This window comes from Elephas maximus, chromosome 21, assembly GCF_024166365.1.
Source record: "Elephas maximus indicus isolate mEleMax1 chromosome 21, mEleMax1 primary haplotype, whole genome shotgun sequence".
Lineage (NCBI taxonomy): Eukaryota > Metazoa > Chordata > Mammalia > Proboscidea > Elephantidae > Elephas > Elephas maximus.
In genome coordinates, this window is record NC_064839.1 from 48,177,393 (window position 1) to 48,194,350 (window position 16,958).

The window sequence follows — 16,958 nt, forward strand, 5'->3', positions numbered from 1 at the left end:
GAGGCTAATAAAAATGATATACGCACGAGCAGATAATGCTGTGTTAGATAAGGCCAGGAGCTGTTGCACATTTCTCGGTCTAATTGGTTGCAATACTCTCCTTGGTTACTAATATCAATAGCTCTTGCAGGCATTCATCTTCCCAGTATGTTTTCCCATGAAGTGTTGCTTAGATTTGAAATTGTGTTTGGTAGGACCACTTTGAGCAGTTTGTATCTCTGAGGATGTCAGAATACCTCTTTTCTCTTCACCTAATAAACATCACCTGAAGCACCCCTTTGGGCCATTGCTCACTATGCACTCAACCCAGAGACTGGGAGAGTTACACCATCACTGACGCCAACTCCAAAATCACAAGCGAAATGTCAGTCCTACAGATTCTGCTCCCATCGTGAGTGAGGCCTGCATCAGAGCACCATACTCTCTAGTTTAGATCCGGGTCTACAATATTTTAGGCTTTGTGGGTCATAGGTCTCTCTCGTAGCTGCTCAGCATCGTGACTATACTGCAAGAGTAGCCATAGACAAAATGTAAAAGAATGGAGATGGCTGTGTCCCAGTAAGAGCTTATTTATGGACACTGAAATTTTAGTTTCATATAATTTTCATATGTCACAAAATATTAGCCTTTATTTTATTTTTTTTCAACCATTTGGAAGTGTAAAAAACATTCTTAGCTCAAGGGCTGTACAAAATCAAGGGGCTGGCCAGATTTGGCCCACAAGCCATAGTCTGCCTGCTCTAAGTTGAACTCAGGCGTTATACCACTATCTGCCATTGGTATCTCTTTGTGAAAGAAAGAACCGAATGTTTTAATAGAGAGCAGATGTAAGGAGACATTGTAAGTGTAGGAACCCTTTGAGGCCACTGGAACTGTGAAATAGAGAGATCCCAGGGAAGAGAATAGAAATTAAGGCATTGCAGAAAGAATTTTAGCCTTGGGGTAAGAGATTTTTGACTTAAATTGCAGCTCAATCTCTTCCTGGCTGTGTGAGTGAGAGCCAGCCACTTAACCTCCCTGAGCCTGTCTCTTCACCTATAACATGGAGTAATAGCCTTATGGTCCTGTTGTGAAGATTGCATGGGTAGGAGAGCCTAGTCAGGGCTTGACACATTGTTGGTGCCCCATACAGCTGAGGGCTGGTGAAGCATATCCTTAGAGTTTTAGAACATTTATGTTGTTTTATGCCTCACAAGTTATCTTCATAATTTCAAATTCTTGCAAAAATCATGCAAAACGGGGATTAGTGGATCGATGCTGACTTAGAATGACTTTAACAGGGATAAATGTGAAAACTTGGATTTTGGCTTCTACGTCAATTGCGTAAGTACAAGCTGGGAATGGGTAAGTTAAAGAACAGCTGTGATTAGAAACAACTTTAAGACATTTTTTTTTGTTTTGACTGCTCCCTAAGTCCAACCAGCCATGTGATGTGACTGGCTCCTTAAAAGTAAACACATTCGCAGGCTGAATTAATAGAGATTCAGTGTTCGGAGCAGTTGGGATAATATTGCACTGAACTCTGCACTGGCTATTTGGAATATTATATGCGGTTAGGAGCACTAAGTTTTACGAGGGATAGTGATAGCCTAAAGTATTTGCCGAGAGGAACCCAGAGATTGGAGGACCTAGGAACCATGCCACCTGAGGGCTGGCTAAAGAAGCTGGGGCTCCACTTGACCCAAAGAAGAGAAGAGGGGAGGGGAGGGGAGGGGAGGGGAGGGGAGGGGAGGGGAGGGGAGGGGAGGGGAGGGGAGGGGAGGGGAGGGGAGGGGAGGGGAGGGGAGGGGAGAGGAAAGGAGAGGAGACTCTGAATAGGGGCATGACCTGCTAACATTTGGAGGGTTATAACTGGAGTTCCACCAGGGCTGGAATCTCTTCAGTGCACTAATGTATCCCTGGCCGCTAAAAGATGCCTTGTATACAGCAGCGTTGAATACAAACTTGATGTTGATTGAATAAGGGACATGCATCATGTAATGGTGTTCTGGTTGGATTCCTTTAGTTTCCAGAAGTAGAGCTCCTTATGTTGTACTTACATTATTCAAGGAAAATGGACTTTACTGTAAAGATAAGGACACAGCTGTCCAATAAAACTTTCTGTGATGGTGAAAATGTCTTTTATCTCTTCTGTCCAATATGGTAGCCATTAGCTTCATGTGACTATTGACCACTTGAAATGTGGCAGGCGCAACTGAGGAACTGAATTTTAAATTTCATTCATTTTAATTCACGTGTAAATAGCTAATAGGTACTCTATTAGACAGGGCAGACTATAGATTTCAAGAACAGGACATGAATTGTGGTTCTGGATTTTAGGTGTCTCTAGGTGATGGCTTCTTTTACTCCAACATTCTCTGCCTTTTCTCTTCCCATCTCTGTTTCTGCCTGTATTCCATTCCTTTCTTTCTATGCTCCTATCCCTTTCTCTAAAGAGCAGTTCTGCTCCCTGATAACTTCAGTTTGCCCTTGGCCATCTTGAGTGCCCTTGTTCAGACTGTAAATGTTCCTAGTTCACTGTCCACTGTCAACTGGCAGCTTGTCTCTGTGAGTCTTATTTCCAATTCCTGAAATGGAGAGCGTTTGAATGATCCAACTCATCTCTATATAGCCCTTGCATGGGGCACCTTTGGGTCAGGTGGTCAAGCCTTATTGAGTCAGTTTTGTCTAGGGATGGGGACAGAGCTGTGAGGTATGTACACAGCCATGAAAATAGCAGGACTTTGAGTGGGATGACCCCTTTAGGTGGGGTGCGGAGGGCCCTATGGGCAGGGCAAGCAATTATTGGCATTGTGTCTTAGGCTGGGTTCTCTAGAAAAGCAAAGCCAGTGAAGTATACATATATGCACACATCTCTCTCTCTCTCTATCTGTCTGTCTCTGTCTCTCTGTCTGCCCATCCATCCATCTATCTATTAAAAAAATTAAGAGACATTTATCTCAAGGAAATAGTTCATGCAGTTGTAAAGGCTAACCCTGTTGCCATCAAGTTGATTCTGACTCATAGTAGAGGCTGGCAAGTTCCAAGTCCATGGGTCAAGTGTCAGACTGCAGGCTTCTCCTGACTCACGTAGCTGCAGGGGCTGACGAACCGAAGGATGGCAGGTCAGGCAGCAGGCTGCTGGCTCACGACCTGTGGAGGCTAACAAATCCAAGATGGCAGGCTGCTGACTCATAGGCTGCGGAGACCAAGGAATCCCAAGATGGGCAGGCAATATGGCAGCCCACTGGCTAAAGTCCCAAGAACTGGAGGTTAGGTGATGATGGGTTAGATGCAGAATCCCAAGTGAGCAAACACCAGTGAGCTTTGCCAGAACATCCATATGCATTAGATGCAGGCCACACCTCTGAGGAAACTCCTCTTATGGCTGATTGGCTGATCACATCAGATCAGATCATGGAGATGATTACATTATATCACAAAATGGAGGATAACTACATCATTAAAAAAAAAAATCATTACACAACTGCAAAACTACATCATTACACAACTGCCAAACCACTGACAATTGTGGCCCAGCCAAGTTGACACACAACCTAACCATCGTAGCATTGCTAGTAGAGGCCAGCTCTTGTGGGTCTCCAAAGGATAGAGGAGGTTATAAGAGGTAGATTGCAACTCACTCATTCATTTAGGCACTATTTTATTGAGCAACCACTTATGTGCCAGGTGGAGTGCTAGAGCCAGGGGATACCATGATAAATGAGATAGATATAACCCCTTTCCCCTCTAACCTCATGGATTAGCAAGAAAGGCAGAGGCTGAAATAATTGATATCAATAAAGCATGTCAGTACCATGATGGTGGACGGGGGTGGAGTGGGCATCTAGGGAGCCTAAAGCAAGAGGCCCTAAGCCAGTTTGGAGAGTCCAGGGAAGACTTCTGGAAGGAAATGACACAGGAGTTTGGCAGGTAATAAAGAGGGAGGGGGAAAAGTAGGCAAAGGCCTAGAGGGGAGAGGATACACGTTTGTGAAAAACTGAAATGAGTTCTGTGAGGCCACATTATATGATATAAAGTGTAGCTATGAGAGGAGGAGTTTGGTGAGAGTTGTAATTATTGCACCTCTGGGAGATTCTCAATGCATGTGAGCATAGCAGAGGTTATGACAAGTCCTCAGTAAAGCAACCTTAATTCTGTTTTATCAACCATTTGCAAAATCGATTTAACCATGGAGCCCTCTCTTTTGGACCTAATCTCCTCTTAGTATCCAGCAGAACCGGTGTCCCATGGAACACACATTGAGGAACAATGATCTCAACATTTCAGTTGTGTCCAGTAGAAAGAGATTGTATTAGAGACAGATCTTGTGGCCCAATCAAATTTGCTCTGAGCCCCAAAATAAATGTAGATCTTTCTGCCTGAGTGCTTTTTGGCACACCCAGAGCCAGATTCGTTAGCTTGCTCAGTTGGCCAGACCCTTGGTTTCCAGTTGGACATATCGAATGGACTTCACTTAATCAGCTGCCATGTGTCCAGTCCTTAGGGATGCAGGCCCTCAACTCCCCATTCCAAGTTTCAAGAGAGGGCCTTCACTGCCCAGGTCATTCTTTTGGTACTCAGACTGTGCTCTCCTGTTGGGCATTGAGAGTCATCTTTTCAAATGGTGGTATCTCGTCCACCCAACTGGGTGATAGGCTTTGGAATCAGGCTTGGGGCTTGGCTTCTACCACTGACCAGGGAGTGATCATGGACAACTCACTTCTCTGTGCCTCAGTGTTCTCATCTGTATAGAAGAAATTATGTTACCTACTGCTGTGGAGTCCTTGTGAAATGTAAATAATGGAAAGTATGTAGAACATTTAGAGCAGCGTAGCCATATAATAAACATATGTATCACCTTTTCGGAGAAAAATCAGGAACTCTAGTTGCTGTTGAAATAAAGTTTGAGTGCCTCATTGGATAATATCTTCCTCTAGGATATATTCAAGGAGTTCTGGTGGTGCAGTGGTTAAGTTCTCAGCTGCTAAAAGAAAGACTGGTGGTTCGAACCCACCAGCCTCTCTGCGAGGGAAAGGTGTGGTAGTCTGCTTCTGTAAAGATTAGAGCCTTGGAAACCCTATGGAGCAGTTCTACTCTGTCCTACAGGGGTCACTATGAGTTGGAATCAACTCAAAGGCAATAGTTTTTTTTTTTTTTTTGAGGATATATTCATTCCTGATCTTTTTGGGGTTGTGACTCTCTCTCCTATTGTTTGTTTGCTTCTTTTTTTTTTTTTTTCTAGTAAACAGCTTTGTTGAGATATAACTCACCTAGACTTTAAGCACCTTGCAGTCAGGAACTAAGCCTTATTTACCTATGTTTTCTTTGCGAAGCTTAACAAGAGGCTTAAGATGTAATAAGCATTTAACATCCTTCCATTTGTTCACTTAATGTTTCATCTCGAGTTACGGTGCATGCCTGTTCAATGCTTATGCAAAGGAAAAAAGAGAGAGATAATTTAAATGCTACAGTTGGTGTCCGCTGTTGCACACAATGAAGGTGTGCCCACAGGCAATAGATTCACTCAAGCCTGAAACAGTGAAGGCAGGTTTGAAACCCGTGGAAATTACTTATGAATAATTTTAAGGACTTGTCACACTTTGACAAAAAAGTGAGATGCACGATCAGGTGGCCAGCTAAGTGGGTGGCAAAGGCTTTGTCGACAAAGAAACTGAGGAATTAATTGAGGGTCAGGAGGAGTTTTGAGCAAGGAGGCATGGGAGGAACTGATAGGCTTGTCCTCAGAAGACATTTGTGGGAAATTTTAGGATTTTAAAGAGAAAGTTTGACTCTGTCATTTTTGCCCTTACCCTACTGTCAACTGTGTGACCACTGCAAGGAGGGACTCTATTCTGCATGAAGATCATGGAAGAGACAGTCCCCACCGTCCAAGGGCTCCGGTCTAGTGTGAAAGGCAGCAGAGTCAAATTACAATTGCAAAACCACATGACAGAGGCAAAGAAGGGAGTACACACAGGTGTTACCTAGCAGAGAACACCTGAAGGGAAAGTCAGGGATACACCTAGTTCACCACAAACTAAGTGACTTAAATAACATAAATTTATTCTCTCATGGTTCTGGAGGCCAGAAGTCTGAAATCAAGGGTTAACAGGGCCATGCCCTCCAAAGCTCTAGGGGACCCAGTGCCATCGAGTCACTCTAGGGGAGTATCTTTCATTGTCTCTTCCAGCTTCTGGTGCCCCCAGGCTTTTGTTGGCTTGTGGCTGCATCACTTCAATCTCTGCCTCCATCTTCATATGCCCATCCAGAGAATCTAGGATGACCTCATCTCAAGACCCTTAATTAGATCTGCAAGATGGTTTTTCAATTAAGGTCACATTTGGAAGTAGACATACCTTTTGGTGGCCACTTTTCAACCCACCACACCAAGCAAGGTTCCCTGGATGCAGTAAGACAGTTGAGCTAAGTCATGTAGGAATGAGGTGGGTGAAAGCACACGGAGAAGTGTTCCAGGAAAAGGGGTCAGCAATGTGCAAAAGATCTGAGGGAAGAGACTCTCCTGTCTTTCATGGGGAAATGGAGAAGCCAAGATACTCTTGGAGAGGGGTGTGTGTGTGTGTGTGTGTGTATCACAATGGGGAGTGGATTGGGGGAAGGGAGTGTTGTTGGGTAGAAAAGTAGGCAAGACCCCGAGATCCTGGAGGACCTAGAATGACATAATATGGAGAGAAGGGAGAAACTCCTGAAGAATTTTAAACAGGTTGGTGATATGAATGATTGGCTTTCAAGAAAGACTGCATTGGGAGGTCTGTGGAGGGTGGGATGTGACCAGGACAGTGGTAGAGAAACTAGTTAGCAAAACTTCAGCTCAGTAAACGTGCCTTAACTTAAGCTGCCCTTCCCTTACATTAGCTTGTGATTTTTTGTGGACTGTTGGATGCAGTCGAATGTGCTAAGCCAATCTATTTACTCGTTTTGCTCATCACTAATAGGAAACAAGTTGTTGGCCTCACAAGGGAAGCTGGCCCTGCGCCGTTGACAAAGTCCCTCGAGTTGGTGATCAAAGTTGTAAATGAATTGAGCAGGTTGACAGTGTCAGTTTGAATTTGCTGAGCCACCAAATCAGGTTGTCAACAATTAGTATCTATAAAATATAAACACACATACATCACCCTTTCTGTAAAAGACCAAGGAACTCTGGCTATTGCTCTGGATTTGACACAAACTTCTCTTTTACCACTGCTTTTTTTTAAGTTGCTGTGGAAATGAAGGTTTGAATCAGCCACAAATACTCATTGAATCCTGTCTAGGTGTCAAGTGCTGTGAGAGATGCCAGGATTTAGCAGGGAACAGAACAGTTTGTGCCTTCAGAGAGCTCACAGTCTAGAGAATAACACAGACAAGCAGATAGTGATAAGGTAGTGGGTAAATTCCGTGCTGTTGAGGTATTGGTGGTTCAGTGGTAGAATTTTTCCCTTCCATGTGGGAGACCTAGCTTTGATTCCCACCAGTGCACTTCATGTGCAGCCACTATTCATCCGACAGTGGAGGCTTGCATGTTGCTATGATGCTGAACAGCTTTCAGACTGAGATGGTCTAGGAAGAAAGGCCTGGAGATCTACTTTGAAAGCCAGTCAATGAAAATACTGTGGACCACAATGGTTTGATCCACAGTTGATCATGGGGATGGCACAGGACTAGGCAGTGTTTCATCCCTTGTGCATGGGGTTGCTCTGAGTCAGGGGCTGACTTCAAGACAGCTAACAGCACCAACAAATTCAAGAGATGAGGGGACTGGTAGGAAGGGCTTTGTTGATTATTTTTTTAAGTTGTGAAATTGCCTCACAGTAAAGAGCAAAAAACCCTGTTAAAGATTCTTTATGCTTTCCTGGTTCTGGGGCTGGGTTTTCTACCTAACATGTTTCTACCTAAACATGGCCTAGAATATCTCTAGCAAACAGTCTAGAGCCCATGGGAACTGTCAAAACTGGGATTGGAACATAAATATGAAATGACAGGCAGCTCCACGCGCTGTTATTCAACTTCACAGCTAGAATTTTTAAAACCAAATTATCATGTAAAAATATTCTTGTTATGTTAAACTGAAAATGAAAATGACTTATTTATTTGCTTAGATCAAATCGTTGGAAGCAAAGTTAAGCTGTATTTTTTTTCCTGCCAAATGCTTTGATGCAGCCTTTTAACCAAACAGTTTAAATATGAATATTAGTTAAGATGCTTCAACCACAGTGGGATTGTCAGTCTCCAAAGGATTGTATCCTTTCAAATGGGTCAATGAATAGAGATTTAAAATAGGAGTCAGAGGCTTTAATGCTTCTGGCATTCAACCAAGAGAATAATTGCCTTGCAGATAGCGCGGGTAAGCGATAGGTGATTGATATATGGACATTTCTATGGGAATTTAGGCACCCTCTTTATGTGCTGTATCTCCAGAAGAAAGTGTGGGTGTTATCAGTGTCCAGGACTCATGTTGACGGCCACCAGATGTCACTGTTGAGTCACAGAAGCATGGCCAGAGGGGCTGAGGTCCTTCCTGGGGAGGACTTTGAGGAAAACTTTACCTGGCCAAACAGCTTATTCTTTATTTTTAATATCTGCCAACCTCAGGAGCCCAGGGCAAGCTTAACTGAAGTCAGGAGAGCACTTTAGAGTATGGGAGAAAATTAGGGTAGTGGGAAAAGAAATAAGTATTTGCTCTTTCTGTATCCCCTAGATTCTCCCTAACACTCAATCACTCTGGCATGCCTGGTCTCACCCATTCCTAACCCAGAACTAGGCAGTAAATGCACTGAACTGGCTAGACTTGCAGTCGCAGCATGTCAGAGCTGGCAGAGCTCATATCATCCAGTGCAATGCCCCAACTCAGATGCAGGGTTGCTGTTGCACAATTAGGGTCCATGCCCTGGAGCAGTTGAGCCAATGAAACCTACTCCAAGTCAGAAAGAGTAAGAATGTTTATTTAGGAAGCAACGCTACCAGGGATCCAACAGTAACACAGACTGTCTCTATGGAGTCCCAAAAAGCAACTTTACATTAGAGCTCATATAGAATTTTTACAAGGGTTAGAAGGTGTCTTTGTAGCCCAAAGATGGCATGGCCAGAGGAGTTATTCATTACAAGATAGCGACAAGAGACTCTTTATCAGACTAAAGAGATACATGTCAGACATCTCCTTATCAGGCTAAAGATATACGTGTCAGACATCTGGGCTCTAATTTACCTGTGGGGGGCTGTAAGTCACAGGTGGTCAGACAGAAGAAAACAAAGTTATTTGAATCAGATCAAAACAAAGAACAAAGTTATTAGCATTAGATCAAAACAAAGTTATTAACAAAGGTATGTGGAAAGGAGAAGGCAGGCAGAGGAAGAAGAACTTACAGGTTCATCATGGAGTTAGTTATGTCAAGCTCTCTTATTTCAGGCTCTCAGTTGCCCATTTTGAAAAGGAGAAAACATGTTGAGGAGTGTGAGGGTCACAGGTCCCGAGAGGGGAATGAGTTCTCCAAGGTCTTCATTAGCTCAGGGCAGAGAATTTTTCATAAGGTTAGTAAATGAGGGTATAGAGGACAGTTGTTCTTAAAGTCTGGTCCACAGACCAGCAGCATCAGCATCATCTGGGTACTTGCTAGAAAAGTAAATTATTGGATCCTATCCCAAACCCAAGAAATGCTGGGTTGAGGCTCAACAATTTGTGTTTTAACAAGACCTCTTGGGGATTCTGATTTCACCAAAGCTTGATAAGAGGAGTAGGGTGGTTAAGTCTTTAGTTCCTAGTTCTTTGTGCTATAACAATCTATCCAGGCTATGGGCTCAGAAGAGCATGGGGATCTCACAGCTTCTCTCTGGAGATTGATCTCATTTAGACATTTGCTAGGAAGAATGACTCTTACCTAGACATGTCTATGTTGAGTGGAAGTAGAAAGACACTTGTCTTCTATGCTCCCCGTTTTTCTGTGCCCAAATGCCAACCTATTAGATGTGGTTCACTTAATATGCTCCTGATGGCTAGTTTTAGCCAGGGAAAGCTGGAGCCCCAGTCTCCATTCCCCCATCTCCTACTTCCTTATCATCAGAGTTGTTTCCCTTTGTCTCTTACTTTTCTTTCTCTGTTATTGGAGAGAGAACATAATGTTATTGAACATCTATTATGTGCTGGGTGCTTCCCTATATTCATGGAGTCCTCACAACAAACCCTGGAGAAGGGAGTTTGATTATTACCATAGTTTTTACAGGGAGGAAATGTCCAAGGTCACACTAGAGAGTATGTGGACAGCGAAAGAGTCAGAGGCTGCTAACTCAAGTTAATGGGGCTTTCCTTCCTTCCAGGCTCTCTTTGCATTTTAAATGAGCCTTCCAGCCCCAAGAAGGAACCAGGTAAAAATTTCAGATTTCCCTGCCTGGATCTAAAAGATGGAGATTTCTTGGGAGTACCAGTTACCCTGTAGTAGACTCTGACTCTTGGTGACTCCATGTGTGTAAGAATAAAACTGTGCTCCATAGGGTTTTGAAATACTAACTTTTCAGAAGCAGGTCACGGGCCTTTCTTTAGACATGCCTCTGAGTGGACTTGAACCTCCAACCTTTTGGTTAACAGCCGAGTGTATTAACTGTTTGCACCACCCAGGGACTCCTTCCAAAGTGTAGGGGAGTGTTATGGATTTATGAATTGAATTATGTCCCCCAAAATGTGTATCAACTTGGCTAGGCCATGATTCCCAGTATTGTGTCGTTGTCTACCATTTTGTGATCTGATGTGATTTTTCTATGTGTTGTAAATCCTAATCTCTGCCTGTGGTTAATGAGGCAAGACCAGGTTATGTTAAAGAGGATTATGGTAGGATGCTACACCCGTATTCAGGTCAAACCCCTGATCCCATGTAAGCAGAGTTTCCCTGGGATGTGGCCTGCATCACCTTTTGTCTTAAAAGAGATACAAGGAGAGAGAAGAGAGCAGAGAGATTAGGACCTCATACCACCAAGAAAGTAGTGCCAGGGGCAGGGCCTGTCCTTTGGACCCAGGGTCCTTGCTCCTGAGAACCCACAGAGAGAGAAAGCCTTCCTCTTGAGCTGGCACCCTGAATTTGGACTTCTTAACCTCCTAGACTGTAAGAGAATAAATTTCTGTTTTTTTAAAGTCAACCACTTGAGGTATTTCTGTGATGGCAGCACTAGATAACAAAGACAAGGAGGTAAAAAGACCCCAGTGATTTCCCACAAATTGTCCTTTCAAGGTATAGCCTATTTTCTGTGGTTGGAAAGAGGTCAGGTTCTGAGAGTTGGGTTTTGCACTGGGAGAAATATTATGTAGCTTCAGACATCACTTCATGATGTCATTTTTCAGCTATATTCAGGACCGTTTGCTCCTCTTTACCATGTGCTGTTTTAGGGTTTAACCTCAAGTTAGATTCATTGAATATTTTCTCTGCTAGACAAGGTTAGAGTAGCTGTTTTGTAATTTCTAGCATTTTCCTATTTTCCCTTATTTTTATATAGGTAAAAAGTACCTATTCATGTCATTTTTTCCCACCATGTGTCTGTCAGTTTGTTGTACTGTGGTGGCTTGCTGTTGCTGTGATGCTGGAAGCTATGCCAAGGATACTTCAAATACCAGTATGGTGGACAAGTATCAGCAGAGCTTCCAGACTAAGACAGACTAGGAAGAAGGGCCTGGCAGTTTACTTCTGAAAAAATTAGCCAGTGAAAACCTTATGAATAGCAGTGGAACATTGCCTGATATATTGCCAGAAGATGAGCACGTCAGGTTGGAAGATACTCAAGATGTGACTAGGAAAGAGCTGTCTCCTCAAAGTAGAGTCAATCTTAATGACGTGGTTGGACTCAAGCTTTTGGGACCTTCATTTGCTGATGTGGCATGATTGAAAATGAGAAGAAACAGCTGCAAACATCCATTAAAAATAGGAGCATGGAATGTATGAAGTACAAATCTAGGAAAACTGGAAGTTGTCAAAAATGACATGTAACACATAAAGATCAATATCCTGGGCATTAGTAAGCTGAAATGGACTGGTATTGGCCATTTTGAATCAGAGTATGCTGGGAATGACAAATTGAAGAGAAATGGTGTCCCACTCATCATCAAAAACATTATAGGATAATACCCATACGCCTACAAGGAAGACCAGTTAATACAATAGTTATTCATATATACACACGCCACCAAGGCCAAAGATAGGAAATTAAATGTTTTTTTTTTACGAACTTCTGCAGTCTGAAATTGATCAAACATGCAATCAAGATGTACTGATAATTCCTGGTGACTGGAACGTGAAATTTGGAAACGAAGGGATCTGTAGTTGGACAATATGGCCTTGATGATAGAAATGATGCTGGTAATCACATGATAGAATTTTACAACACAGATGGTGTATTCATTGGAAATATCTCTTTTCAACAACATAAACAGCAACTATACACGTGGACCTCATAAGATAGAAAACACAGGGATCAAATAGACTACATCTGTGGAAAGAGAAAATGAAAAAGCTCACTATCATCAGTCAGAACAAGGCCACGGACTGAATGCCTAATAGACCATAAGTTACTCATAAGCAAGTTTAAGTTGAAGCTGAAGAAAATTAAGACAAGTCCATGAGAATCAAAATATGGCCTTGAGTATATCCCATTTGAATTTGGAGACCATCTCAAGAACAGATTTGATGCATTGAACACTAATGACTGAAGACCAGATGAATTGTGGGATGACATCTAGGACATCATATACGAAGAAGGCAAAAGGTCATTTAAAACACAGGAAAGAAAGTAAATACCAAAACGGATATCAGAAGAGATGCTGAAGCTTTCTCTTCAACATAGGGTAGCTAAAGCAAATGAAAGAATGATAAAGTAAAAGAGCTAAACAGAAGATTTCAAAGGGTGGCTCAAGAAGATAAAGTGAAGTATCGTAATGAAATGTGCCAAGATCTGGCGTTAGAAAACCAAAAGAGAAGAACGTGCTTGACATTTCTCAAGCTGAAAGAACTGAAGAAAAAAATCAAGCCTCAAACTGAAATATTGAAGGATTCAAATAGGCGAAATATTGAACGCCACAGGGAGATCAATAGAAGATGGAAAGAATACACAGAGTCACTGTACTGAAAAGAATTGGTAGGCATTCCACCATTTCAGGAGGTAGAATGTAATCAAGAACCAGTGGTACTGAAGGAAGAAGTCCAAGCTGCACTGAAGGCATTGGTGAAAAAGAAGCCTCCAGGAATTGACAGGATACCAATTGAGATGTTTCTACAAAAGGATGTGATGCTGGAAGCACTTAACTTGTCTATGCCAAGAAATTTGGAAGACAGCTACCTGGACAACTGATGGGAAGAGATAGATCCATGTTTGTATCCGTTTCAAAGAAAGGTGATCCAACAGAATGCAGAAATTATCCAACAGTATCATTAATATCATAAAAAAAAAAAATTCTGCTCAAGATAATTAAAAATGGTTGCAGCAGTATATCGACAGGGAACTGCCAGAAATTCAAGCCAGATTCAGAAGAGGACGTGGAAGGAGGGCTGTCATTGTTGATGTCAGATGGATTTTGGCTGAAAGAAGAAAATATAAGAAAGATGTTTACCTGTGTTTTACTGACTATGCAAAGAAAGACATTGGGCTGTGTGGATAATGACAAATTATGGATAACATTGCAAAGAATGGGAATTCCAGAACACTTTTACTTGTGCTCATGTAGAACTTGTATGTAGATCAAGAACAAGGGGATACTGCCTGGTTTAAACTCAGGAAAAATGTGCATCAGGGTTGTATCTTTTCATCATACTTATTCAAACTGTATGCTGATGTGTTAGTCATCTAGTGCTGCTATAACAGAAATACCACAAGTGGATGGCTTTAACAAAGAGAGATTTATTTCTTCACAGTAGAGTAGGCTAAAAGTCCAAATTTAGGGTGTCGGCTCCAGGGGAAGGCTTTCTCTCTCTGTCAGCCTTCTCATCGATCTTCCCCCAGACTAGGAGTTTCTTTATGCAGGAACTCCAGGTCCAAAGGACACGCTGTGCTCCTGGCACTGCTTTCTTGGTGGTACGAGGTCCTCCTGTCTCTCTGCTCACTTTTCTCTTTTATATCTCAAGAGGTTGCCTCAAGACATAATCCAATCTTGTAGGCTGATTCCTGCCTCACTAACACAACTGCCGCCCATCCTCCCTCATTAACATCATAGAGGCAGGATTTACAGCATATAGTAAAATCACACAAAACCGGGAATCATGGCCTAGCCCAACTGATAACACATTTTTTGAGGGACATAATTCAATCCATGACAGCTGAGCAAATAATCTGAGAAGCTGGCACCTCAGGCACAGCAGGAAGTCATCAAAGTGTGTAACCTGTGCAGGACCAGTGCCTCCTCTGTGAGAGGCTCTTCCTGGGCCCATCTATCCCTTTCCTCTTTAGTTCTCCAGCGTGGATCCCATTAAGTCCACCTTGTCCTTCTCCTCTGCCCATCTCTCTCCCCAGTGGTTCCTGGATCATGGGACCCCAGTGGGCAGGGAAAGCAATTTGTTAGACTTGAGACACCTCTAGTGTTGTGTTTGCTTGCCTTAAAGTGGAGTCATGAATTAGTCAACCTGAAAAGACATGAAACAAAACAAAACAAAAAAACAAACCCACTGCTGTGGAGTCAATTCTGACTCATAGTGACCCTGTAAGTTTTCCAAGGCTGTAATTTGTAATCTCTCTTGAAGCTGACTTCCACATCTTTCTTTCGTAGAGCTGCTGGTGGTTTCAAATCGCTGACCTTTTGGTTAATAGTCGATCACTTTAACCACTGCACCACCAGAGCCCCTTCTTTTATATACAGAGGTACTTAAGACACAAAGATTACTGTTATTCTGAGATCCTTCCAGTTGGAAACTTCTGCTAGCTATAACTCCATGTTGGGTCTTACTGTCTTTCTCACCAGCCTGTGCATTTTAATGGAGTTAAGGAACATCATGTATTCATCTTTCTATTCCACATTCTGAGCATAGTGGTAGGTGCTTAATAAGTATTGGCTGAATGGTCGATTAATGAAAAGACCCAGATTCTAGACCTAGCCTATCTGATCTTGGGTGACACTTACTTTCTCCATTTTTTCATTTGCAAGAGTCTGGTAATTATCCCTGAGTCTTAGGTTGGACTCTCCAGGAGTAATCTTGAAATGAGGATTCATATCCAAGTGATTTATTAAGGAAGTGCTCTCAGGGAGGAGCAATAAGGGAAGGGGAGGAGGAAGAGCAAGGCTGTGATCAAGGGCAAAGTCTTGTAGCAGTAGCTGCAACCTGATCCTGCAGGTGAACTCTGGAGTGTAACTTATGCCTGATGTTCCAATCTGAAGCAACAGGTCTGGGGTTTTTGTACTACTGCACTGTTAGTCACTGGTTAAGGACTGGGGGAATGTAAATTCCCAGACACTTCCAGCTGTTTACCCAATTGGGCCAAGTGGTCTCCAGTAGCCCAAGGGCAGTGCTCCAAAACAGAGCTGCAAGTTGGAAATGGAAGAACACAAAAGTCAGTAGGCACACTGAAAAGAGTAAAAAGGGATTGACAGCATTACCTGGTACACCATACCTTATTTACATTTCTAAAGAGTTATTGGTATCAGATGTGAAAATGTGTTGGAAACTGTAATATTCCATTCCAAAGTAAATGATGGTTTTATATTAAGTACAAAAAAAAAAAAAAGTCTTACGCATTTGGAAAGACCCAGAAAAAGCATGTTCATGTGTTAATCGCACATTCTGGTTCATAAAGAGTCACCCTTAGATAAAATTTCATGTCCTTTGAGAACTAGTAATCCAATACCATTTTCACAGAATTGTAATTTAAATTACAACTACGGGCAAGACAATTTAATCTCTGTTCGATGCTTCAGAAGGCATTTTCCAATCTCATAGGGCCTCAGGTTCAGGGTTATCACTGAGCAGTAGACATTCAGAACTGCAGTTAGCAGGCTGGGTTAGGAAAGAGGGGACATGACATCTCCTCTCTGCTTTGTTATATGAGAGATGTAGCTATTGTTGTATTGACAAATGGGTAAACACTGGAGCATTGTCAATTTTTGGGCCCACAGGTTTAATTTTCCTTTAATTGTTTGGCTGAGATGGGCCAGGACAGGGACTCTCACCTGACTTAATTAGATAATCTCAACTATAAAGAAACAGACTTCGTGACATGGTTAAATATAATTTTGCTTGGCAGTTTCTTACACTGTCCCAAATAATATTTGCTCACACACACACTGCCTCCTATGTCACACACTGGTTATGCTTGCACGGCCATTTTACTTGTCACTTTGTGTCATTTGGGAACAATGGATTTTAACCTTGGACTGCTGTCCTATGGACTTATGCACTGCCAACTTTGGCCATGGTTATTCAAATTACCCTTTTCCTCCCGTGACCATTCATTCTGAAATTACCTTATGGATGCCTTTTGAAATTCTGCCACATCTCCTGTATTGCAATAGACAAATATGAGGATGCCAGAAAAATATAGATATATAGATAGATGGATGGATGGATGGATGGATGGATGGATGGATGGATGGATGGATGGATGGATGGATGGATGGATGGATGGGTGGACGGACGGACGGACAGACAGACAGACAGATAGATAGGCTGGCGGGCGGGCGGGCGGGCAGACAGGCAGACAGACAGGCAGACAGACAGGCAGACAGACAGGCAGACAGATAGACAGATAGACAGCTGCCATCATGTTGACTCCAACTCACAGCAACCTTAGGTACAACTGAATGAAATGCTGCCTCGTCCTCATAGTCACTGGTATGTTTAAGCCCATAGTTGTGGCTATCGTGCTAATCCATCTCGCCAAGGATCTCCCTCACCCTCACTGGCCCTCTACTTCACCAAACGTAATGTCCTTCTCCAGGAATTGATCCCTTCTGATGACATGTCCAAAGCAAGTCAGTCAGATAATGTTCAGTTGTAATCCATAAGGTTTTGATTGACTAATTC